This window comes from Rhinolophus ferrumequinum, chromosome 20, assembly GCF_004115265.2.
Source record: "Rhinolophus ferrumequinum isolate MPI-CBG mRhiFer1 chromosome 20, mRhiFer1_v1.p, whole genome shotgun sequence".
In the NCBI taxonomy this organism is placed as follows: Eukaryota; Metazoa; Chordata; class Mammalia; order Chiroptera; family Rhinolophidae; genus Rhinolophus; species Rhinolophus ferrumequinum.
Window position 1 is genome coordinate 55,413,147 of NC_046303.1, and position 25,183 is coordinate 55,438,329.

Here is a 25,183-nt window from a genome sequence, read left to right on the forward strand (position 1 = left end):
AAATACTAGAGGTGACCTCATTTTTCCAAATTATTTTTCTGAAGGAAATAACAGGAATATTGTAGATTACAGAAACCCAACTCCTATATTTAGGCCAAAATGAGGATGACTAAAGGAATTACAGTCTAACTGGTACAATGCAGAGGATGGTCTACATAATCAGTGCAAATGCATGTGACCTTTGTATGAACAGGTGTACAGTAGGCTCCTCCCCTTTATCTGTGCTTTCGTTTTCCTTGGTTTCAGTTACCTGCAATCAACTGTGATCCAAAAATATTAAATGGAAAATTCCAGAAATAAATAATTCATAAGTTCTAAATTTCATCCGCTCTGAGTACCATGATAAACTCTGTACGGTCCTGTTCTGTCCCACCCTGGACATCAATTATCCCTTTGTCCAGTGTCTCCACTCTGTAGACGCTTCCCACCCATTAGTCACTTACTAGCCATTTTGGTTATCAGATCAACTATTGCAGTACCCCAATGCTTGTGTAACCCTTATTTTACTTAACAATGCCCCAAAAAATAGTGATGCTGGCAATTAGGATACACAGCAGAGAAGCCATAAAGTGCTTCCTTTAAGTGAGAAGGTGAAAGTTCTCAACTCAATAAGTAATTTTATCATTTCACTGCATCGCAAGAAGGGTGAGTACAGTGCAATAAGATATTTTGAAAGAGAGACCACGTTCGCATAACTTTTATTATAGTATGTTGTTATAATTGTTCTATTTTACTACTAGTTGTTGTTAATTTCTTACTGTGTCTAATTTACAAATTAAACTTTATCATAAGTATGCATGTATAGGAAAAAACATAGTAGATATCAGGTTTGGTAGTATCTGTGGTTTCAGGCATCCACTGGGGGACTTGAAACATATCCCTTGCAGATAAGGGGGAACTACTGTATTAGTTTCCTAGGGCTGCCGAAACAAATTACCACAAACTGGATGGCTTAAAACAACAGAAATGTATCCTCTCACCATTCTAGAAACTAAAGTCTTAAGTCAAGGACTCAGCAGTGCCATTTATTCCTTGGTTTGTGACAGAATAATTCCAATCTCTGTCTCCATCTTCACACGTCCCACCTTCCCTCTGTGTTTCACTGGATTTAGGGTTCACCCTAATGCAGCACAACCTCGTCTTAACTTGATGCCATCTGCAAAGACCCTATTTCCAAATACGGTCGCTCGCATTCACAGGTTGCAGGAGGTTATGCCTTCGGGGGGACACCATTCCGCCCAGTGCAGTGTGTATTAGAAGGAAGAGCTAAAACACAGAGAATTTGTTATCCAGCAAAATTGAAAGCCAGCCTCATAAAGGCTAGCACACAAAGGGCTGCAGGTCTGAGCTCATGTGGCCATTTCAACAACCCCAAAGAAAGGTCAAAACTAACTGTATGTATATTTTCAGACACAGTCCTAGAATTCATTCCTGGACTCTTTGTGTATCAATGAGGTTACATTGTTTCATTCAAAAAGGAGCTGAATTACCGAAGTCATAAAGATTAGAAGGATTTTGATATTTCTCAAGGACTGTGATTCCTCAAGGAAACTAACATTCACTGAGTAGGTGCAATGTGCCAGACAATTCTAGATGCCTTGCACATGTTATCTCATTGAATTTCCACATCTGTCATGACAAGTAGGGATTATTTTCCCCCTGAGACAGGTAAAGAAACAGACTAAACAAATGGCTTCATTTTTCCAAGGTTAGTCATACAAGTATTTAATTAGTCTTTTATGCAAACGGAAATCAATATAAAACTCCATTAAAATTCACTTATAACATTTTATGCAAAATAGTGTGTGAAGTCACACTTTCTATCAGTGATGGATACTGATAGTCATACCATGTTTCCCCGAAAATAAGACCTAGCCAGAGAATCAGCTCTAATGCATCTTTCCAGTCTTGTATTATATCATATCATATCATATCATATCATATCATATTATATCATATTATATTATATTGTATCATATTGTATTATATTACATACTATATATACTATGTATGTTATATTATATGCTATATATTATACACACACACACACACACACACACACATATATATATGTGTGTGTGTGTGTGTGTTATATACTATAATATATTATAGTAAAATAAGACCGGGTCTTATATTAATTTTTGCTCCAAAAGACACATTAGAGCTAATGGTCCATCTAGGTCTTATTTTCGGGGAAACACAGTATTATTATTTAGGTCACACATAGTTTAGGGCAGAAATTCTCTTACTCTTACAACCTCCATGAAATCTCAGTACACAGAGTACACAGACAGCATCTGATAGTGGAATTGGAAATTATTTTTATAAATCCTTAAATCAGAATTCACACTTTAATCCCAAATAAACTTTGAAAAAGACTATGCTAGAAGTCATAAAATTCACTTCTGCACTGAAATCTGCATATAACGATTTTGCTATTTGGGGAAACTCAATTCTCAAGTTCTCAACTCTTTCATTTGTAAAACAAGGGCTGTACTGCTCTATCTCCAAAGTCCCTTTCTCCTTATTGTTTTATGAAAGTAAGCTCTTTCAAACCATAATATCTTTCTTAAGATTCTATGCAAAATGCTGTAATTGGTGAGAAACACATTTTAAAGCATTTAATATCCAAATTCTTATTTGACTAAAGTGTGATCTTTCAGACCCATGTTGATTTGTGGAATTGTGTGTCACCATATTGGGAATAGATGAAATATTCTATCGCCTCAATGCCCTTTACCAATAACGTATCTATTTACACTTAATGCATGTTTCCTTCTGAATGTTGCCATCCTAAATACTTAAAAGTTTGAAGCTGTGTACACCAAAGGAGCAGGTGCTCGCTGAAGTGTATGTTTGCTCCTTGTGTGTAAAGCTTTCCCTTGGGTCGCCCATAAAATCTCCTCCCCTTGGGTCCAGGTGTTTGGCAGATGATTAAAACAATCTGTTTACAGGTTTTTCTCTTGACCCTATAAAATCCGAGTAAAGAGAAAAAACACATTAGTGACTTTTGTCTCGGCAAGGACTTGTCTCCCTTAAGAACGTGGACCTGATGACTCCCAAGAATGAGCACTTTGGACCCCTGTTGACAAAATGTGCCCATAAACAGCAGGACTGGAGGACATGGCTATAATCAGGCTGTCTTCTATTTGCAGCCCTTGAGTAGATCTGTTTTTTAGATGTGGGATAAAATTCTGACAAGGGCTGATGTTGCAAGGAGTAAGTTTTACCTAGAGAGGCCGAGAAGCGTTGCACACCAATAAGCAGATGTCTGGGTTCCCTTGCCTTGCCTTAGAGCATCAGGTAGCATTTAGAGCGTCTGTGTTTACTCATTACAGACCTCGAGTCTGAGCCGTCAGCATCATTGGCCACTTGGAAATCCCAGAGAAAAATGTACCATATTTAAAATACATGAATTTAAGTAATTCAAAAAAACTATCGGCAATTTTTAAATATATTCCATTAATTTTTATAAAAATGTAAATTTATGATTATTAAATTATCTAATAATTATGTGCTGGCTTCATGTGCACATGTTTGGGGAAATTATATTGCCCAAACAATTACTTCAAAAATTGGTTCTGATTGAAAACTAAATATTTGAAAGACAGAAACTATCTGATCCACTTTGAGCCAAATTTCTCAGGTGTTAGAATGTGCTTGTCACAGAGAAAAAGTCCAACAATTATAAGCATTCAGACTGAAAGATAATTTTTGGACCCATATTATGATACACTGAGGCTCATCCTTCATAAACAGGGTCGGTTACATACATTGTTTCTTCATTTTAGGAAACCAAAGTCTCAGGAGAAGCCGTGAACATATTATGTACAGAAAGTTATAGTAAGTTTTTGATGTGAAATCTGAAAGCTCTAATAATATAGCCAATTCTACAGACAAATAATCAATTATAAGAATAAAGTAACTTTTAAAACCAAATAAAAATGGAGGCCACAATCTTCATATTAAAGAGAAAAATAAAAAGAACAAACCAGGGATTAGTTAGGTGGGAGGGAGCTCATTTAAGGCATCATATCTGGGCATCTGCTCAGTTGTCCTTTGTGTTCTGTTATTTGCCCGGTCCTCTCCCAATGCTGGCCTCCCAGCAGCCTCCTTACGCTGTCCTTTTGGCCATATGTCTTAAGGAGCTGGATTTTCAACTTTTCCTTGAATTCCAAGGAAAACCATGGTCTCCTCCAATAAGTAAATTATATATTATAATTAAATTACATATATATTACATATATATAAATTACATATATATAATTATATATTATATATATGTAAAATATATATATATATATATATACACACATATATATCACTAGACTTAGTTTTTAATATTTTCTATAAAAAAGAAATTTCGCAGAGATAACTCTAAGCTGAGTGATTTGCAGAAATGGTTAGGTCTGCTATGGTATTGCTCAGTGGTCATGGGTGGGCATGTCCCTTGGCCACTGAGACAAGCAGCTTACTCACAGTACTGGCCCTTCACTTCCAGTAGGACAAAGTCACTCTGGAAAGCTGATTATTCCCAGAGTAATTACTCATTCAGTTCTGACACCTGTTTCCTGAAGAAGGCGCCATCCCAGAACCGACAAAGTGAAAACGAGGAGACGCCTTACTCTTTCCTAAGCATGAGCGCTGATTCAAAGTCAAGGCCGCCAGACTTAAGTCTCCTTTGCTCAGCATAGTCAGTTGTCATTTTGGTAACCACATTATGTGGATAATGGGCAGTTAAGATCAGTACCACTTGGAACTCACTGGAATTTATGGCTTCCCCAACCTCTGTTCTCTGGATTCAGACTCAAATTATGGCTTGGAACACAGTGTTTCCTACAGGAAAAACTTTGAAATGTGCAGAAGAAAAAAGAGCTCTTGGAGAATATTGAATATCTCTTACAAAACACCATGCTGATGAGTAAATGAGAATGTAAATGAATCCAGATAAAAAGTATTGTGTTTCCATTAAAATACTCAGGGGCTTAAGAGTTAAGGGAAAAAGTTTTGTGGGAAAATGTGTTTTAGGTTATGCCAAATGTAAAACGTGTGCAAAAACGTTTGAGATGTTTTTCCTAGATTATGATGCCGCCACATTACTCCTTCTTAGTAATTAGTAAATTAGACAAGTAAAATTTATGTGTAAATTTAATGCAATTCATGAGCATGAATAATGATTTCAAACTACAAACTGCAATTAAATGTGGAATATTTGCAGAGTTGCCCTGGAGTAAATTCCAGACTCAAAAGAAGTTGTGAATTAGGCCGTGAAGAGAGATGAAGGCATTGACTTGTGGATTTTGATTTTATTTTTAATGTGGCTTTTAAATTATATTGAACTTAGTCATTTTAGGAATTTCAATGGGAAAATAAAACTGAAAAAACTATTTTAAGTGGGAACATCGGTCAAATTTTCATCCTCTGTAATGCCAAAAGGGGCAAAAGCAACTGGGTTCCGGTACAGTGCAGAAAGGAACTAAACGGCAGTGAGTCACGCCTGTTCTTCTGTGGTTGACTGTGCCTCCCCTTTGACACTGTGCAGTACAACACATTCTGTGGTGTCTCGTTTTCTTTTCTATGTCATTACATGGGCACTTTTGCCTGGTAATAATAAGAAAGTAACACCGATAGTCATCACTTTCTCTTCAGCTAACATCCACCGAAATCTCTGTAGCAGACACTGCAATCTGATGTGGAGATCCAATAAGCAGTAACGGCTTCTGCCCTCCATGAGGTGATGCTGTCTGAGAACAGAGAAGACACACAACAAACAAACCCAACACAAGACAGGTCTGAGGGTACAGAATAGAGAAACAAAGCAACATGAGGTATGGAAAAGGGTATGAAAACGGATTTATTGTTCTACTTCTTTGATGGGGCTTTTTTAAGAACTTTAATCCACACTTAAATTTTCCTCATTTTCTGAACTCCTCATTTCTCTACCACTTAAATAACATTTGTCTGTCATTCACTGCCACGTTCCATGTGTAGGCCTTTTGCATCTATGTCCCTTGGTCCTGATCAAGGCCTCTTGGCTAGAATGTAAATTCTGGTGTTATCCTTCCTTGAATCGCCACCCATTGTGTGCAGCATCATACGAAGGATATGTAATAACTGTTTCTTAATTTTTTAAATAAAGCAAAGGGCTATTGTGAAAAATATTTATTGAGCTTCACACATTTTTTTATTAAGCTAAATGCATAGTCTTCATGTAATACATTCATATTTCAAGAAGACTATTGGGTAGAATTTTGCCCAGGTGGAGTGAAGTTAATTCTATGAGAGTCTAAACAGAATTGTTCATGCTTGTATTTGGTTGATAAGGATAACCTCAACTCAAATGTTCAGCAAAGCACGGTGATCCATCTGGGCAGACATCCTTGGTAAGACAAACCTTAAATGAAAATCGTACCCCTCATGTTTCCAATATGGCAAACACCAATTATGTCCATCATTTGCTTGCAGTACTTCCAAACAAAACACAAGGCTACAGAGGAACTGCAATGCAAAGAGGAGGTTCCTACTAGGGCTTCTGAGGAACACAGATTTTGTGGACCATTTTGCTTTGAGTTCTTATTCTAAACATAATCTAGTTATTTAGTCAGAGGGGTGGGTCAAGTCACAACCAGACCAATTTTAGTCTACTACCATCCGCAAGAAGAAAGAGGTGCCAGGATCCTGTGGGTGGCTTCCAAAAATGTGTTTCCAAATGGTTTCCCTGACAAATGATTAGAGTCCAAGTGTATACGCATGGAGAAGGTATCAAAACAACACTTTCGAAAAGCTCCCCAAAGGGGCCTATTTATGGGGTGTTCTGACTTGCTTTAGCTGGCACCAGTTAAAAAGAGACCATGCTTTTGAGAGTTGGCATGAAAATAGAATGTCAGCCTCAGTGTGATTTTTTAGAGGCAGAGGAAAGTGCACTGAGGTGGAAGCTACTTTTCCCAAGGCAAGAGGGACTTTCCAACATGGCACTGCTGGTAAGATTATGCACTGTGGCCACGCAGCAGCTTACCTGTCTCCTTGTACTTGCCCCCAAAGAAAGGAGATTCTGTGAGATGGATCCTTTCAGGGACTTTGCTTCACCTTTGTGTTTGTACCTTGTGTCTCCCTGTTTGGCCCCAAAAAGATGGCTGGTCAGCCAATGACGAGTAAGATTCCCCATGGGGGAGACAACTCAAGCCAGGCGCAGTCGAGTGGGGACCAACAGGAGAACCCACGGGGTTCATAGAGGTGGGCGCAGCCCCCCACCTTCCCCAGGCTAAGAAAAGCCTCTGCCTCTGTGGCTGCATTCCTTCCCAAAACCTGCAGGGGAAGTGATTCAATGATGTGCTCTCCATCTATCCATATGCATATAGGTTTTGTCCCTTGGGGAAATACATACATCCTGAGACTTATGGTTCTGCTGCCTGCAGGCAAGGGTGATTGGCTTGAATCAGTTTTCTACTATAGTGTATGGAATTCACAGATCTTGAGATTGACAAGCTTTATCTCCTTTATTCCCCCACCTAACTAATAAAAGCTGATGCTAGGCCTGGTTTGGGGCGTCCAGTCCTTGAGACTGGAGGTCTCTTGGCCCTGTTTATGATCTATTATTAACTACTGTCTTTTCTTAACCCTGCGCTGCTCTCCTCGCTCCCACAACTCTCATCGCGTGGGAAGCGACAATGCATCATTGGAAAGAAATCTCCCTGAAGTAGAAAAGTGGAGAGATGCTATTTCCTCAAAACTAGGCAACATCTTTGAGCTTATATTCTAAAAAGAACACACATGTCTCTATTTTTCATAATTCCTTAGAGAATCATCACTATACTTAGCACTTTGGCAGTCCATCATTCCTTTCTTCTTTCGTTCATTTCATCCAGCATTCACTGAGCATCTTGGGCATGCCACACATTATGCTAGACAATGGGAATGTAAAGATAATTTAGAGTAGTCACTGACATCAAGGCAGACGTCCCCAAGACAACTATTCCAAACTACGTGTTCTGCTAAACAGAGTTTCTCAACCTCAGTACTACTGATATTTGCAGCCAGGTATTTCCTTGCTGTGAGTAATTGTTCTGTGTAGTGTGGAAGGTTCAGCAACATCCCTCGCCTCCACCCGGTGGCTCCCAGTAGTGTCCCCCTCAGGGTACCAACCGAAAATGTCTTCAAACATTGTCAGATGTCCCTGAGAGGAAAACTCATGCCTGGATGTGAACCACTGTGCCAAAGACACGTTCAAGGAATTCTGAAAGCAGAGAGAATAGATTCCTTATTCTATTTAGGGGAGTCAGAAGAAATGATGTTGGAGTCAAATTTTGGAATGCATTCATTCAGCAAATCTATTGAGCACTTAGTAGATGCTAAGGGCTTGGTTATGCATGAAGGTAAATAGGAGTTTCTTACCTGGAGGGAGTCACGTGGGCCTGGAACAACACAATGTGTTCAGGAAACTGCAAGGCATTTGATATCTGTGACCTTTGGCATGTGGGATTGGCAATTGGAAAATGAAATGAGAGCTAACGATGACCCATTGCAAGAAAAGAATTGGGCCTCGTGCCAAGGGGCTTAGGGGCTTGGAATTTACCTGTGGTTGTGGAGAGGCTACTGAAAGATTTTAAGCAAGAGATTCTTATGCACAAATCACATTGACTATGTACAGTTGGCCAAAGAGTCTGTTGAAAAGTCAAACATCCTGTCAACTACTGTCTGCCCTACAACAAATGACCATTGCATCTGGGCCTCTCACTGAATGAATCTCACAGATGATGGCTCAGCACTGAGTTCCCTGAGTTTACAGCTCCTTAAGGAAAACTCATTTCTGCCCCTTCCTCTGGAAGCCTTGCCTTTACAATAGCTGTGAAGTGAAGGAGTGTCGCTGCTTGTACTAGAAGCACTGGCGTCCACGCTGGAAAAGAAGGAACAGAGATGGAAGAAAGACCCAAATGTATAAAGCGATTTGCAGAGCTCTGTTTTCCCCATGCCCTAATTTCTAACTTACAACATATAAATTTTTCTTTTTGAAAAAGAGACTCTGGCGCCTGGATCTACGTGATTTGCGGCAGCCAGCCAGACTCCCAGATTAAGTGAAAGTCATTACAAAATGTTTTACACACATGGGAAGCACAGGGATTGTTTGGTGTTAGTTTGGCCCTCCAACATTAATTCTAATTATCTGAAAATGCAAACATGCTTACGTTTCCAGCAGATGACATTATTTTCTCCTTGACATCAGACATAAAAGAAAGAAAAATAAACACGGGACATGACAGCATTAAGCTGGTAGTCATTTTTCTTTAATATTTCAAATTCAATTCCAGACCAGATTCTCTGTTTTGTCCTAGAGATTAGGGTAGAAAGATTGCCGTTTTGGTCTGATGAAAGCCTTTCATTTCCAGTTAGCTTAATTAAGGAAAAAAGGGAGGGAGCCAGGCAGAAAACAGTCTGGTTTAGATCAGGGTTAGAGGCTTCGGTTTTTGAAAACACATCACAAGTTTTTCTGTTGTTGTTTTATGTTTTCAACGTTTTTCTGATTCTTGGTAGAAAGTCCAGTTCCGTTTTTGAAATGAACTAACCCCATGAGTGCAATGACTTGGCACTTTTGGTAAACGTTTGGTGTTTCTGGTGACAGCAGAGCAGAGTCGGACAGAGTCTGTAGGTTCCAACTTAGTCTCATAATTCTGAGTGATGATGGGTAATCACTATGGCAAAATGAGCAACATAGGCACCCTGTCTGTAAACACTACTAGTGATGTGGCTTAGACCATTTGTCAAAACACTCTTACTCCATTTTAAAAATTACTTAATGTATAAATTCTGTCTGCTGTGGAGACTGCTATAGTAAATTCATAATCTGGGTATAAAATGTCAAATTAAGCTGGGTCTCATTACCTCTTCGTTGCTATGTAATAGGTGGTTTATTATGTATGTTATAAAACATGCTGCATGTGTTCAGCTCTATACTTAGGGAGCCAGCTCATCTTGATTTGTCTGGGACTTTCCTGGTTTGCCTAAGACTCCTCTGGTTTTAGCACTGAAAGCCCCTCATCCTGGGAAATCCCTCAGTTGCCGGCAAACCAGGATGTTTGGCCACTCTATTACATATTACATTGCAAATCATTATTTGTGGGGAGAGGATGGTGGTACACTAAGTGTACTAAAGTTCCATCTTTAGAGACTGAGTATAATTCCTCTTTCACATTAAATATAACAAACTAATTTGCACACTTTGTGAAACAGACTCACTATCTAGTCAATGTCAAGCTGAATGAAAGTTTCCGTTCCCTGCTACTACTAGACAAGAAGCAACAGATTGTTGTCTATATATATATATATATATATATATATATATAGTTTTTAATTTTTATTAAAGTATAGTTGACATACCATATTATATTAGTTTCAGGTGTGTAGCATAGTGATTCTACATCTACATACCTTACAATGTGATCACCATGATAAGTCCAGTACCCATCTGTCACCTTTATTATCCGTCCCCCTTTCCTTCTGGCAATCATCAGTTTGTTCTCTGTATCTGTGAGTCTGTTTCTGTTTTGTTTTGTTGGTTTGTTTCTTTTGTTTTATTTTAGATTTCACATATAAGTGAAATCATATGGTATTTGTCTTTCTCTGTCTGACTTATTTCACTTAGCATAATACCCTCTACGTCCATCTATTTTGTCACAAATGACAAGATTCCTTTCTTTTCTATGGCTGAGTAATTAATATTATTATACCATATATATGTATATATACACATATATACATATATATATATCTCTGTGTGTGTGTGTGTGTGTGTGTGTGTGTGTGTATATATATATATATATGCCATATCTTCTTTAGTCATTCATCTATTAATGGATACTTAGGTTGTTTCTTTATCTTGGCTATTCTAAGTAACGCTGCAATGAACATAGGGGTGCATACATCTTTTCAAATTAGTGTTTTCATTTTCTTCAAATAACTTCCCAAAAGTGAAATTGCTGGGTCATAAGGTAGTTCTATTTTTAATTTTTTGAAGAACCTGTTTTCCATAGTGGCTGCAACAATTTGTAATCCCATCAACAACACACAAGGATTCCCATTTCTCCACCTCCTCAAAGACAATCATATATTTCTTATTTCTGATGTCCTACTAATAAAAATGGGAAAGATTTTTCTCATTAACAATTTTTATTCACTCTACAAACATGCATGGAGCACTCTGAGTGCTAGCACGATAGTGTGCATTGCGTCAGTGAACTAGCCATTTGCCTCAGGAGAAATATTTACCCAAAGATGGTGCATTATGAATATATACAGTATATAGTTGATATTTGAGAAGGACTAATTAATTACATCTATCTCTTTTCTAATGATTCATTTATTCAAGCATTTATTGAGCACCAGCTCTGAGCAAGCTGCACATTAAAAGCAGGAGAATGATGATGGCAAGAGTGGGAAGAAGTTACTTTCTTCATCAGGGAGAACAGATGATACTGCTTAATTCTTGACATCGATAACTAGAAGAATCAGGGGTTTTTTACCCCTTAACTTGAATGTATACACTGGTAGAGCTGAAAATTGTGTTTATACCTTCTATTTATCTAATAAAAATTATAGGAAAAAACAATGTATACAATAAGAGCTAGAAACAAAAGAAGCAGCACAGAAACCTCAAAAATAGTAAGAAAAAAAATAAAATGAAAGAAGTAAGACAAAGCTTTTTTACCACAAATGTATGGCTGAAAAATACAACTATATTTTATACATGACTGACATATTGAAAATAACTAAATATAAAAAATGCCTTTTTTAAAGACATCAACTTTATTGATATATATATATATATATATATATAGTGTAAACAATAAAATGCACTGATTTTACGTCAAAGTTTAATGAGTTTTGACGAGTTTACATTTCTATTATCAGAAAGTGCCTCTTCCCAGTCAATCCCTCGTTCTTCCACCCCAGCATAATTCTGTTCAATCTTATGCTAATAATTTTGAAAATATCAACCAAATAAATAATTTTCTAAGATTGTAATTACTGAAATAATTGATTCAAAAACTAGAAAAACAAATAAACCAAGAAGTCTGGAATACATTTTAAAAGTTGGCCAACAATGTCAGATGGTTTCAAGGAACCGATCATTCCCAGGCTACTTGAACTGTTATAACACATAGAAAAGGACGAGACTATTCTCAATTAATTTTCTCAAGGTAATAGTGAAAATCTGACAATAATATAAAGAGAGAGGGGAGAGGAGAAAGAAGAACTAAGATACCAATTCCCGTTTGTCAATTACATGTAAAATTCTAAATCAAATAGTACCCATTTAATTTCAACAGTATATTAAAAGAATAAAGCAAAGTGAGCTAAGAGATTTAATTACAAGAATTGAGAAATTATTTAATATTTGTGTAATATCTATATCAATTTGTAAATTTTACCCCAAATAATCTATAAATTAAATGCAATTTAAATAAAATACAAATAGAATTTTTTCTTGGAATTTGACACATGATTCTAAAATCAATATGAAAGAACAAATGGGCAAGGATAGCGAATAAAATATTGCAGGGAAAACCAAGTAGGGAGAAGTTAATCTAAAATGCATAACAAAAATTTTTAGTAAAGAGGATATTTAGTCCAGGTGCCAGAATAGAGAGATCCATGGGACAGAACTGAATGTCCCAAAAGAGACTTACAGGTACACATACAAGAATGACATCCAGACTTTTCACATTCTTTGCATCCAAGGGGCCCCATGTGACAAGTTCAGGCCAGTGGAATGTCAGCAGAAATGAAGGATGCCACTTCCAGGCCTGACCTCTAAAAGGCCCTGTAGGACCTTCCATGCGCTTTGTTAATGTAAATACACCCACAATGGCTGACTTTTGACAACCAGTGTGATGTCATTGAGCACATTATCAGGAGGAGATGCTGACAATCGGCTCTCACATTCACTGCACCCACCCCACCCAACTGGACCAGCAATGAGAAATGAACATGCTGGGTTAAGGCTCTGACATTGGGGGTTGTTTATTGTAGCTACTAGCTTGTATTACCCCTACTAATATGCCATATAAATACTGAAGTATTTAGAAAAATATCAGAAGTAATCTACTTTATTTCAGTGTAGTTGTTACGTCAAAATTTGACAATGTAATAGAAGAAAACAAGGATTTCTTTGTAAATGCAGACAATAAATAATTGCCTTACATAATCTTAAACATTTTAAACAAAACCCTGTTAATCAAAACACAATCAACAATAATTGGGAGCAAGTTGAACTATTGTAAGAATGGAATAGTTTAAGGTTAGAAAGTCCAAAATTTATCACAGTAGGTGCAAGGAGAAAATCATATTAGCATTATAGTAGATCCTGAAAATGTATCTTTGAGCATTTAATACCCATTCTTAAGGCTAAAACAAAACAAAACAAAAACTCTACTGAAAAATAAGTGGATATTTCCATAACATAAGAAAGAATATGGATACTAAATTAATAGTCAACATCATAATTCATGCTAAAACATGAGAATTCAGTAACAAGGCAAGGATGTCCGTTCTTTCTTATTTTATTTAACATTGTTTTGAAGTCCAAGCTATGCAAATTAGACAAGAAATAAAAATTAATATATAACTCATGGGAAGTAAGAAGAAAAACCTTCCTTGTACTTAAGATTGTGCACCCAGAAAACCCTAAGATTAATGGAAAATCCATTGAAACAAATGTATAAGAAAAAAGCACAAATTGTTGCTTGCCAAAAGACTTTCAGGCCTACCTTGGAATCTGAGGATGCAAGATGCTTCTATACAGGCCTGTTGAGAATGCAGTTGGAGATGAAAATAATTACATAAAGAGGTGCCTTTCATTGAATCTCAGCCCTTTCTAGCCTGTGCATTCTGTTCTCTCTCTCTCTCTCTCTCTCTCTCTCTCTCTCTCTCTCTCTCTCTCTCTTTTTCACACACACACACACACACACACACACACACACACACACACACACACACAGCCCTTGAGAATCTGCTACATAAGAGAATAAAATTTTCTACTCTTTTTTTTTACTTATGGAGAATTGTGGAGGTGGAGACCTAAGTATTTGTATTTGATTGGAAATATTTTAAAGAAAAGAAAAAGCTAATTTTGAATCTTCATCTGGATTTGCCTATTTTTGTGGATGGAGCTCCTTTTCAGTTTAGCAGATCGCTCTAATCGTATGATACCAGGATATAGCATGGTGAACTGCTGAGAAAAGGCAGTGGGAAGGGAGGCTCTGAGTCTGATTTGGTATGAAGAACAGAGGTCTTTAGCCTTACAAAAGAACAGACATTTTGGGGGATAGACCATAATTTGGGTGAGAAGAGAAGAGAGTGAATGAGTCCTGCAACATGGTGGGAAGCTGCGTTGAGGAGAAACGCTACAGAGCATAGCAAAAAACCTTACTAGCACATTCCCCTTCTCTCTTTCATAGTTCCGCATTCTTGAAAGATGTCTTCACAAGTGTCTACTTTCTCACCTCTAAGTCACTCTTCCAAAAAGTCCAGCCTCACTTCTCTACAAAGACATCTCTTTTCCTTCCCTTGCCAGGATTAACAATTACGTCCACATCTCCCAATTCGACCTTAATTTTTCTGCTATTTTATTTGACCTCTTCATGACAGTTAACAATGCAGTTGGCTACTCACACTTTCTTGCAAACTATTCTTGGTACACTTCGCTGGACATAGACAGTCCCTCATATAAAAAGTATATGGAGTTATAGGTACAGTAAAAACTATAGAAAACAATAAATGAAAAAGGAGGTGGCACTATATATAGATAGTGTGGCTCACGTAGTGACCTAAAACAACTTTACACTTGAGAGAGGACAAACCTCATTGCATAAGCACGTGCACTTTAAGCAGAGTTTAATTAAAATGATGATGATGATAATTATAAGCATATCCCACATTGGGGGGGCTGTGTGTTTGTCTGCATGAGAGAGAGAAAGGGGACAGGGGAAACGCTGTCCACACTCACCATGCTGCTGATCTGCATCCTGATTGGGGTGAAATGCAGCTGATGGGAGGAAAACAAGCTCCTGGAGGGAACATGGCAATTCCAGGTTGCCTCCTATTGTCTGGCCAGATGCACCTAACGCCAAAAGACAAGGTGGCTTTCGTGCTGCCACAGTTTTTGAGTTCTCCTATGCACAGGACACACAGATAAGTACCCTTACCTGGGTCCCCATCACATACAACCACTCCCAGCACTGAGGATGACTCTCAAGGTCTCATTTCTGCTGTAGACCTGTCTACCCCTTGTCCTATCTTATTCTTCCAAAGCCCGGGAGACTGTTTTCTTATTCAGCTAAACAATCCACCCAAAGCTGTGGTCGCTGTGACCACCTGGAGCCACTTTAGGGTTCAGGAGGCTCAGGGAGACTCATAGCCTTCTGTACAATCAGTTAATGAAGGTTCTGGGTTACATATTGTGAGCAAACCAAAGGGGTGCAGAGACAGCCTTAGTCTGGAGAGTGTGACTGGGGACCAGGCAAATGTCTCTAAACAGGAGAAAAGCAATGCAGGAAAATTCAATAAAATGTTGTGGACTGTGAGTGTCCAGGGCAGAGAAATGAACAGGGGCACACATGAACTGAAGAGACCGAGGGAGGCTTCATGGAAAGATGGGGCTTAAGCTGGACTTGGTGGGGTTCATAGGAGTTAGAAATGTGGTTAGAAAGGAGTAAGGAGACCATGCGCTGAGCTAACTGCTGCTTCGTTTGGAAGGAAGTCCACAGCTCTGCAAACATCTCCTCTCTTCATCAGGTTGGCCACAGCCAGCAACATTCATTCCCTGGAGAGAAGGCTCACACTCGACACCACACGAGATCCAAATCTCAACACTGTTGAATCAGAGATGGAGTAAATGAAGGGTAGCCTGAAGGAGATGCTCTCCTAATCATGATAAATATGGAAGTCTGTTCTCTATTAATTTATTGTTCGATTGTTTTTGTTTTCTCACAACTTCTCTTGGTGTGACTCCTGCTGTGTCCTCTGTATAACATCGCTCTGCTGGAGGACACACATTTTGTATTGGAACTAATCAAAAGAACCCTCTGCTTGTCACTGTCTGGAAACCCATCTATGCTCTTATAAACTTGTATATAAGAAGACATTACAAAGTTTAAATCAAGACAGAACACTCAAAAATAATTAACCACTGAGACAGCATGGTCAATCCCCAGCCAGAATGGCCCCCAGCTAGTACGCTGCCTGTAGAGCAGACCTGTGCTTTCACTCAAGTTCTGTGAAGTCAGAGTATTAGGTCTTGGTTGTTTGGGATGCCATGGCCAGGCACTGCATTGGCACCACTAGAGGCAGGAATCCTGGGAGGAGTCAGGACATTTGCTACCCCACTCTTCCTCCTGCAGCACTTCCTCGTCTGCAGCCTTCCAGTGAGTCTAGACCCTCAAAGCCCGTTCACACTTCAGTCTGTCTGCAGCTTCCCCTCCTGAGCCCAGCAAGAGCTGTGAAAACTATTCTCTTCACTTTTCTTACAATGGCCTGGATTGGAAACTCCTACCCCCACTTCTGTTGTCTACACATCATTTCCACAGGTGACTTCCATCCCAAAGAGACCTGCTTTCATGCACATTCCCCACTTTTGCCACCATCCAGTTCTACTGGCACTTTCACTGAAGGGTATGTGTGTGTCTAAGAACTTCCCTGCAGTTAGACTGCCTATCAGGAATTGGGATGATTGCATCTGGGATTCTTCAAGTTCATGTTAATGTTCAGGAATTACCATAAATGGTTAAAATTCTAAAGCCGCCTTCTCCAGGCTTCCCACCTCACCTCACCCCAGCCCACCCTGTAACTGCTGACACACTGTGAGACTGTCCCCAAGGCACAAGCAGTCCTAATGAAATAACTTCCTCTGGGGATGCACTAACCAAATCCACTCCAAAGATCGCTTAACAAGCAGGGCGTTGGGGGTGGGAGGGAGAAAATACCTCTGGGCTAATCTAGGTCTTGAACTGAAACCACAGTGTCATGCTGAAGTTAGTTTATAGCTAGCTGGCCAAAGGCTACTTCCAGGTTCAAGGAAGAATGTTTTTAAAATACTATGAAAAATTTCATAAGACTTCGTGTACATCCAAATAGTCTTACAACACAAGGTTCTGAGGAGTTGCTGTAATTGCAAATGAATGCTAAACATGCAAATTAAATATCCTCTTAAAAGACAAGAGGGATTGAAAATTTAGAGAAAAAAGTGATTGACAAAAAAGAATTTGGGACTTGCCAAAGGCCAACCATTTGGAGAAATCATATGTAGTATGTGCCACACCCAACGCCACACCCAGGTCAGCTAACAGGATATTCTGTGAAGGCCAGAGCTAGGGGGCAGATTACCAGTGGGTTTTGGGCCCATGGGGGAGAGATTCTGGAATACAGCTGTGAACTAAGAAAGGAGGATGGAGAGGAAAGAGATGAGAGGGTGAATACAGCAGGGAATGTTTTAGAGAGGGCTCCAGAGGAAAAATATAAATGTAGAAGCAAGGCAGCTGACTCTGTGGAAGCACTGGAAGAGTAGAAGTCCCACCACCCTGGCCAGCCCAGTGTCCCACCTGCCAGGTGGGAGCAAGTCAGCTTGTTCTCTGAAAGGGGTGCTGGCCTAGAGGGGGATGGGGCGTGCAGTTGTGTACATGCAGTGACTGATTATAAGGGGTCTCATCAGGAGATTTGTTCTGGAGAGTGGGCAGAACAGTTTTTACTTTTATTCGTTTTTGAATAAAAACGAATTTAGATAAATGAATATCAGATATAAAATATGAAAAAATGGTTTGTTTCAAACTCCTCTCCTTCAAGTTAGAAAAAGAAAACAATTTGTTGGCAGCAACGAGATTTACTGGGAAGATGAAATCATCACATTTGATTGAAGACATTGGCAGAGGTTTAATCCAAGAAAAAGAAAAGCAAAAGAAGCCTGTTCCACCTCTAGAAGGAAGTTGCTTAAAGTCCCAGCCAGGTGACCGCCAAATTCTAAAGTAGGAAAAACGGCTCTTTGCCTCTTCATCAGGGCTTCCTTCCCCTCACAGGTAAGGTAGCAAGAAATTCTCAGGTTGCAGGCATCCTGCCTGCTGCTCCGGGCTGCTCCTCAGATTGTTCATTGGCTCTCAGGGCCTCAGAGTCCAGGATGGTGACTAGATCCCTAATGCAGGCTTCTGGGATCCTGCTAAAACCATATGCCAGCAAGCACCTGTATGTGTTTAGCATACAAGTTCTCACAATTAAGTTCATGAACTCATCCTAGAAAAAGAGCTACATACCTCACTGTTGAATATCACCATGGTCACCTTCAAGGTACTCCCCTTGGGAAGCTATGCACCAATGCCAGCACCTAGTCCACTCTTCAAAGTAATTTTGGAACTCTTTTTCTGGAATGGCCATCAGAGGTGTCATTGTATTGCCCTTGGTGTCCTCAATGTCATCAAAATGTCTTCCTTTCAATATTTTCTTTATCTTAAGGTAAAGAAAGAAGTCATTGGGGGCCAGATCAGGTGAGTAGTGTTCCAATACAGTTATTTGTTTACTGGCTAAAAACTCCCTCACAGACAGTGCCATGTGAGCTGGTGCATTGTCATGATGCAAGAGCCAAGAACTGTTGGCAAAAAGTTCAAGTCATCTAACTTTTACATCTAACTTTTACAAGTCATCTAACATTTTACATTTTCAGCACTTCCAAATAGTAAACTTGGTTAACTGTTTGTCCAGGTGGTACAAATTCATAATGAATAATCCCTCTAATATCAAAAAAGGTTAGCAACATTGCTGCAACAAGTTCGTGAACTTAATTGTCCAACCTCCTATTTATTGCTTCTGAAGAGCACCACACACACATCTTAGCCTCACAATATCCATGCCATGGTGTGCGCCCACTCCCTTCGTCTCACAGAGAAGAGGCACTTGATATATAAATTGAAAGAATGAATAAATAGAAGAAAGTAAAAGAATAACATTAGCTCTATTTCAAAGGAATGGTGGATAAATAAGAAACGAATCGAAATGGTCACTTCTCAAACATTTTGTGGTGACTATCCTTCTGTGATTCATTTTCGGCACCAATTTCAGAATCTTTGAGGCCACTGATTTGGGTTATATTTTTATAATGTCATAACTCTATAATTAACATATCAAGCATGCTCATGCTTTTCTTCTACTCTGCCTAGCAGTAGAGGTTGGACAAGAGAAATATAGATAAGAAACTATTAATTATCTGCCAGAAGGGAAAAAAAGGCTACTTATCTTTGGGGGCAAAATAGATCTACTAAGCACATGTACGAGTTATAACTATTTTTACATAAAATAAATAGTTTCCTTTCTGTATTCTCCAGAAGGCGTGGTGGGTTGTCATTTATCTTACATTCCCAGCCTGCGTTCTTGATCCTACTGTAACCCTTATTACTTACAAGAGATGAAAGCAAGATCAGAATTTTGTGGAGCTGAAAACTGGACGGTAGTTTTGTTGGAATAATAGTAAATGTCCTTGAAAGCGTTTCACTCTTGATGACTGTCTGGGTTATAATGATTCTCTGGTATTTGACACCTGCTGTGAAGTCCAGCTGGGCAAAGTGGTATTTGGGAAATTGTCCTCTATCTCACATCAATCCCAGTGGCTCCAAAGCCCCCCGTCACTTGGTAGGCATTTAACGCAAGCCAAGGAGTCCTGGGGACTTCTCAACCCTGACTGATCACCATACACTCGGGTGACCCAACTTCCAACCTCATCTCATTTATAAAGCCCAGAACCTTGAGTAGAGAGGCAGGGGACAGGATTCCTGTCTGATTCCCTCCTCATGGTCAAGTTGACAGAACAATGGTAAACTTCTGCTTTCTTTGAGGACAGGTGCATACCAGGCTCTGTCCTTAAGACTCCTTCTCTAGGTTATCTAAATAAAGTAACATCAGAGACAGAAAATTTGAAGAACAGATTTACCTACACAGATTTGCAGCTCCTGGGATTTAGGAGAGGTGCCGAATTTTGTTTCCCTGACCAGGCAGAGAGACAGCAGAGGGTTGGGGTGAGGGTTTCACATGGCCACTTGGATATCCAGAAGAAGAAATAAAGTGCATAAACTTGGGATTGCAAAGGGAAACTCTTTCACTTTTCCCAAAAAAGCTAATCACAAGAGAGCTTTGCAAAGTTGCCCAAGGGCACGCTTAAAGAATGATAGATTTTACATGTGCTTTTTTTGGTCTGGAAGTTTCCCAGATTCTCCTTGTATCTTTTCTGGATACATAGAGTGCATTTTAAGGGGTTGGTATGGCGGGTGTGTGTGGGTGTGGGGGGTAATCTTAGCACAATCTTCCTTACATGTAAAATTTCTAAACTAAAGGGAAGGTTGGATGATACACTCACACAGCCAGACGACAGGAAAGAAAATAAAGAGGAGAGAATGATCTGTAAATGTTAATAAAACTCTGGCTTATTTTAGGGTAACAGTTCTGTGACTCATTAAAGCATACACTAAATAATGAAGCAGTGCTTGCCTGACAAGGCTTTCAGTCAGTGAGGAGAACAGTAATCGGCCTTTGTTTTTATCATACTCGTTGCTGCTAATAATACTATGACCTGAAATCAAAGACCATCTCCAACTACATTTTCTGCTCTGTTCTCCCACATGTGATTTGGACCACTTAGTCACAAATATAAGACGAAATCTATTTATAGACACCATTATCTTGGCAGACTAATTAAGAATGGGGAAAATAGTGAGACAATCTTGGTAAATGAAGAGTAAAGGAGAAACAAAAGACTCTGTCCCAGTTATTTCCATAGCTCCAGACTTGGAAAAAGGAACAAAGCGGGAATATCAGGAAGTGTGGACATGAGAGTGAGCATGGCGGGGAGGGGAACAGAATGAGTCCCGCACCCAGCGCAGACAGCCATTGCATCAAGGGGACGCCATGGGCTATAGACCAAGGAGAAACCAGAAGACCAGGAAAGGGAGGAATTCAACGGGCCTGAGTCCCTCCTTCCTGCATAGGTCTTCAGGTGGTGGATGACGGTGGGGTACTTTGCAGAGCCTCAACACCTTAGGTTTAGCACCTACTTATTTGCTCTGTGCCAAGCAAGCAGCCAGCCACCAGGGACGTGTGACGCACTTCCTGCTGGCCACTGTGCTCTTGGCCCCTCCCTCTTACCAAGGCCAGCTCACAAAAACCAGCTGTGGACATTCAGAGACCTTCAGGCCACTCTACCCAACTCTAGTCCTGGCAGGTTTCCAATTCACCTTCATGACTTCCTGTCTTGCTGCACTGGGAAGGATGGATAGAAATATACCCAAGAAGCAAACTAAAAAACACTGAGGTGGCCATTATGGTAAGAGGGAACCACATTGTCCAAAGAGGTGAGGAGCACACAAGGCAGAAAGTTCTGGGAGCCGAAGGTGTGCAGGGCCTCTGGTGCCCAGGATGGAGTGGCAGGAGGGCTGACGAGGAGGGAGCATGTGCAGATGAAGGATGAACCTCAGCAGAGGGTTCAAACTAGGGCGCCATTACTAGGGCAGACTGACTTCCAGAAGACCAGCCTGACTGCAATGTGGAGGATGGTAGTGGCTTGTCCAGATTGTGGGAGCTCTCAGTAAGCAAATAATTCAAAATTAAGAATATATATAACTGGGTACAAAAGCTAACACTTATTGAGAATGAGAAAATAAACTACAACAAAATACAAATTGTAGAATGGTGAAAAAAAATAAAACAAAGAAAGAAAGAAAAACCCCACAAACAGCTTAAAACATGAAAATTCCAATAAACCTCTTTTGCAGAATTCTCACTGTAGAGAAAAAAATTATATGGTGCCTTTATCATAATTGTATACATAGCATGATGTACTAGACACCTGAAAGCAGAGAACTTCTATTTTAACTAATTGTTATTGAAAACAAAGTCCTCTGTTACAATTTTATGTATCAGATGTTTGGAAGAATCTTCTGCAGACCAGCTTCCTGCTTTGCACATTCTAAACTTTGCTTCTCCTTGACTCTGCACAAACCTCTGGTGTCAGATGCTGTAGGACACACTCATATCTATGTCATGTCACAAAGCGGGGTGCATCAGGGCAGTGGGCCAAAGGAGTATTCCTAGAAACCAACCCTGCACCAGGATGGCAGCTAGCAATAACTGAACTGCATTTGGAGATTACTGCCTACCACAAAAGTAACCCCTATGAAACCCAAACCAAATGTACTTTAAGCTCAACTTCCCTTTAGCTGGAGCCCAAAAATGCCTGTGACTACACTAACACCCCAAAAGTAGGGGTGGGGGAAGTTGGAATGGAAAAAGAAAACAGTCTTAACCAATCATGCCAAATACACCTTCCTCTTAATACATTTAAAAATATGTATGACCATGTGAACACTGCTAGGTCTCGTCCAGCTCTTGGAAGGATCCTGGGCAAGCCAGTGGCCCCAAAACTGAAGCTTATTGGTATTTTAGCTACAAGGAGGATCCATCTCTGAGGATAGTGACCTGACTGTAGCTACACACACCCGTCTAGAGTGATAGCGAATGATCCAAGCAGAGGCAGCACAGTTTTAGGAAAAGGACAGGTATGAATGGCAGTCAGCAAGTAGAATCAGGGTGATTTGGTGATAATTAGAGATGGGAGATGATGAGAAAAGAGTGTGGCACGATCTGGTCTGGCGCTTGCCCATCCTGATTTGTCTAAACATTCAACACCCAGTTATAATGTGCCCTCAGGGCTCACTGTCCAGCAGAGGGAAGTGTGTGTGACACGGCTCCAAAGTCCCCGTTACCGCCCTTTGCCTACCTCAGCAGCTAGGTCTGCTTCTGCAGTTACATAGCAAGCATGGAATCTTTCTCTCTGTTCTTATGGATGAGGCCACCCAGAAGGATGTGTCTAGGCACTCTGCCTCTCAGGACACATCCATCTATTGACTCTTTGATCTGAGGTATGTTTTCTCCACCATTTGGCCCAAGCCCAGTCTCGTACAGAGGCGAAAAGATATACATAACTTCAGTTTCCGGGGGCAAACTGAGTATGATGCAGTTTTAAATTTTTGAAATTATATCTTTTGGCCTGATTTCCTGCTCTGAACCCCCGAATTAGTAAAAGCACAGCTGAATGCAGACAGGGAGAAAAGCCATTCACTAGCCCATGGATAGACGTGATCCTGGTACACTGGAGGGAAAGGGGAAAGCACTTTTCCATCATTAAGACTACATTTCTGAAAGATTCATGCCCTGGGGAACATGAAAGCCAATGACAGGGGAAACCCCACTGAAAATTTCAGATAGATAACATAGGGATTACTCTCCCACAGGCACTCAGTCTTTGCACAAATCTTACAGCCAACATGTTCTTTCCACAAGAAGTCTTTGCTGCCTCTCAAATAATCCCAGAAGGAGAGTTGCTGGAAGTCCCATAATGAATAAAACTGCTGATAGGAATGGAAAAAGTTTAGGAAGAATTTTTAAACCCAAAATACCATATGTGGAGTCTGAACATTTTATTTATATTTTGCCTGATAGTTTGCCCACGCACACTGGGTTAAGGAAGAAATATATGGCTGTCTGCTGGACCAGAATTCTCATAGGCATTCCCACTGGCCTGAAAGAAGCATGGACCCAGGGCCAAATGTTGATCTGTAGTAAAAAATTTCTTTTCAAGTCGAAAGGAAAAGTAATAGAGAATTAAATTTAAAATAGTAAACATAGTCCTGTATATTTTGTTTTTGTTTCAGTCTATAAATAAAAATAAACTTAAATGGCCCTTCTGGCATAAGATTATAGGTTAAAAAATAAATCCACAAAGTATTATTAACCAATAAGATAAGAACAATTAAGAATAATATATTTCCTTTTAAAAAACTTGATGGATAACCTTTGAGATGTTTTGAGGGTTGTGTTCAGGCCACACACATGATGGCAATATTTTTCTTCCTTTTTACAAAAAAAAAAAAAAAAAAAAAAGGCACCAATTTTATTTAAAATAGAAGGAGGTCTGTGGGTCTTGCATTTAAGCATTTTTTTAATCACACAAAATTATCTCTATCTCAAGAAAATGAGAACAAAAGCCAAACACACAGCAGCATATGTGCACGTACACTCGTAATGCTTGTGAACAAAGAGAAGTTTCTCAGGGGCCCTTGATGAAACCAAATCTTCCGTTATGGCCTTCAGTGATTCCAGAGGCAGTGACAAAACTCACTAGGAGCACAGAACTCCAATTCCAATCTAGGTTTCACTCCTCCTTCCACACGGGCATCTAAATGTAACGACCTCTGCAATTCTCATCCCTTCCACCCCTTTTCCACAGGGTATGGAAATGGAATGAAGGGGCCACACAGGGCTAGCCTCTAGGAACAGGGTAAAACGAGTGTCCTCCTCCTCAGGGACAACCCCTCCCCACCCCTGCCCCCACTGAGAGGTGTGCAAGAAGCAGACGACGCCCAGCACCCCCACGTGGGATCTCAGCTACCACCTGACCCTCCCTTTGGGGCACAGCATGGTTGGAATACAAGTGAGGCAAGGAGGTGAGATTGTTGTCTACTCTGAACCACGAAGTTCATGGCTGTTCATCAGGCATGACCTCCTCTAATTCTCACCACAAACTTGCAAGGTGGGTGCTACGCTATCCCCATCAATGTGCAGTAAACAGAGGTCAGGAGACATTAAATCACTCACCTAGATCACCCATGTGATGGTTCATTTTATGTGTCAACTTAGCTAGGACACAGTACCCATCTATTTGGTCCAACACCAGCCTAGACGTTTCTGTGACGGTATTTCTTAAATGTGATTAACAAGTAAATCAGTAGACTTTGAGTAAAGCAGGTTACCCCCAGAATATGGGTGGCCTCAGCCAACCAGTTGAAGATCTTAAGAGAAAACAGACCAAAGTCCCCACGGAAAAGGAAATTCTGCCTTCAGGCTATCTTCAAACTCCAGCTGCAATATCAGCTCTTCCCTGGGTCTCCAGCCTGCTGGCCTGCCTTGCAGGAATGTGAGCTAATTCCTTCAAATAAATCTCGGTCTTAAGTACGGGGCTCTTGCTCTTTTCATGGTCCCTGATCACTGGAAGAGTTATAGACACTGCATGTAATCCACTCCCTCGTTTCCCAGTACATATTTATAAAGCACCTACTGTGTGTTTATTTCTGTATTAGAATCTAGAAATTTCACAGAAAACATAAGC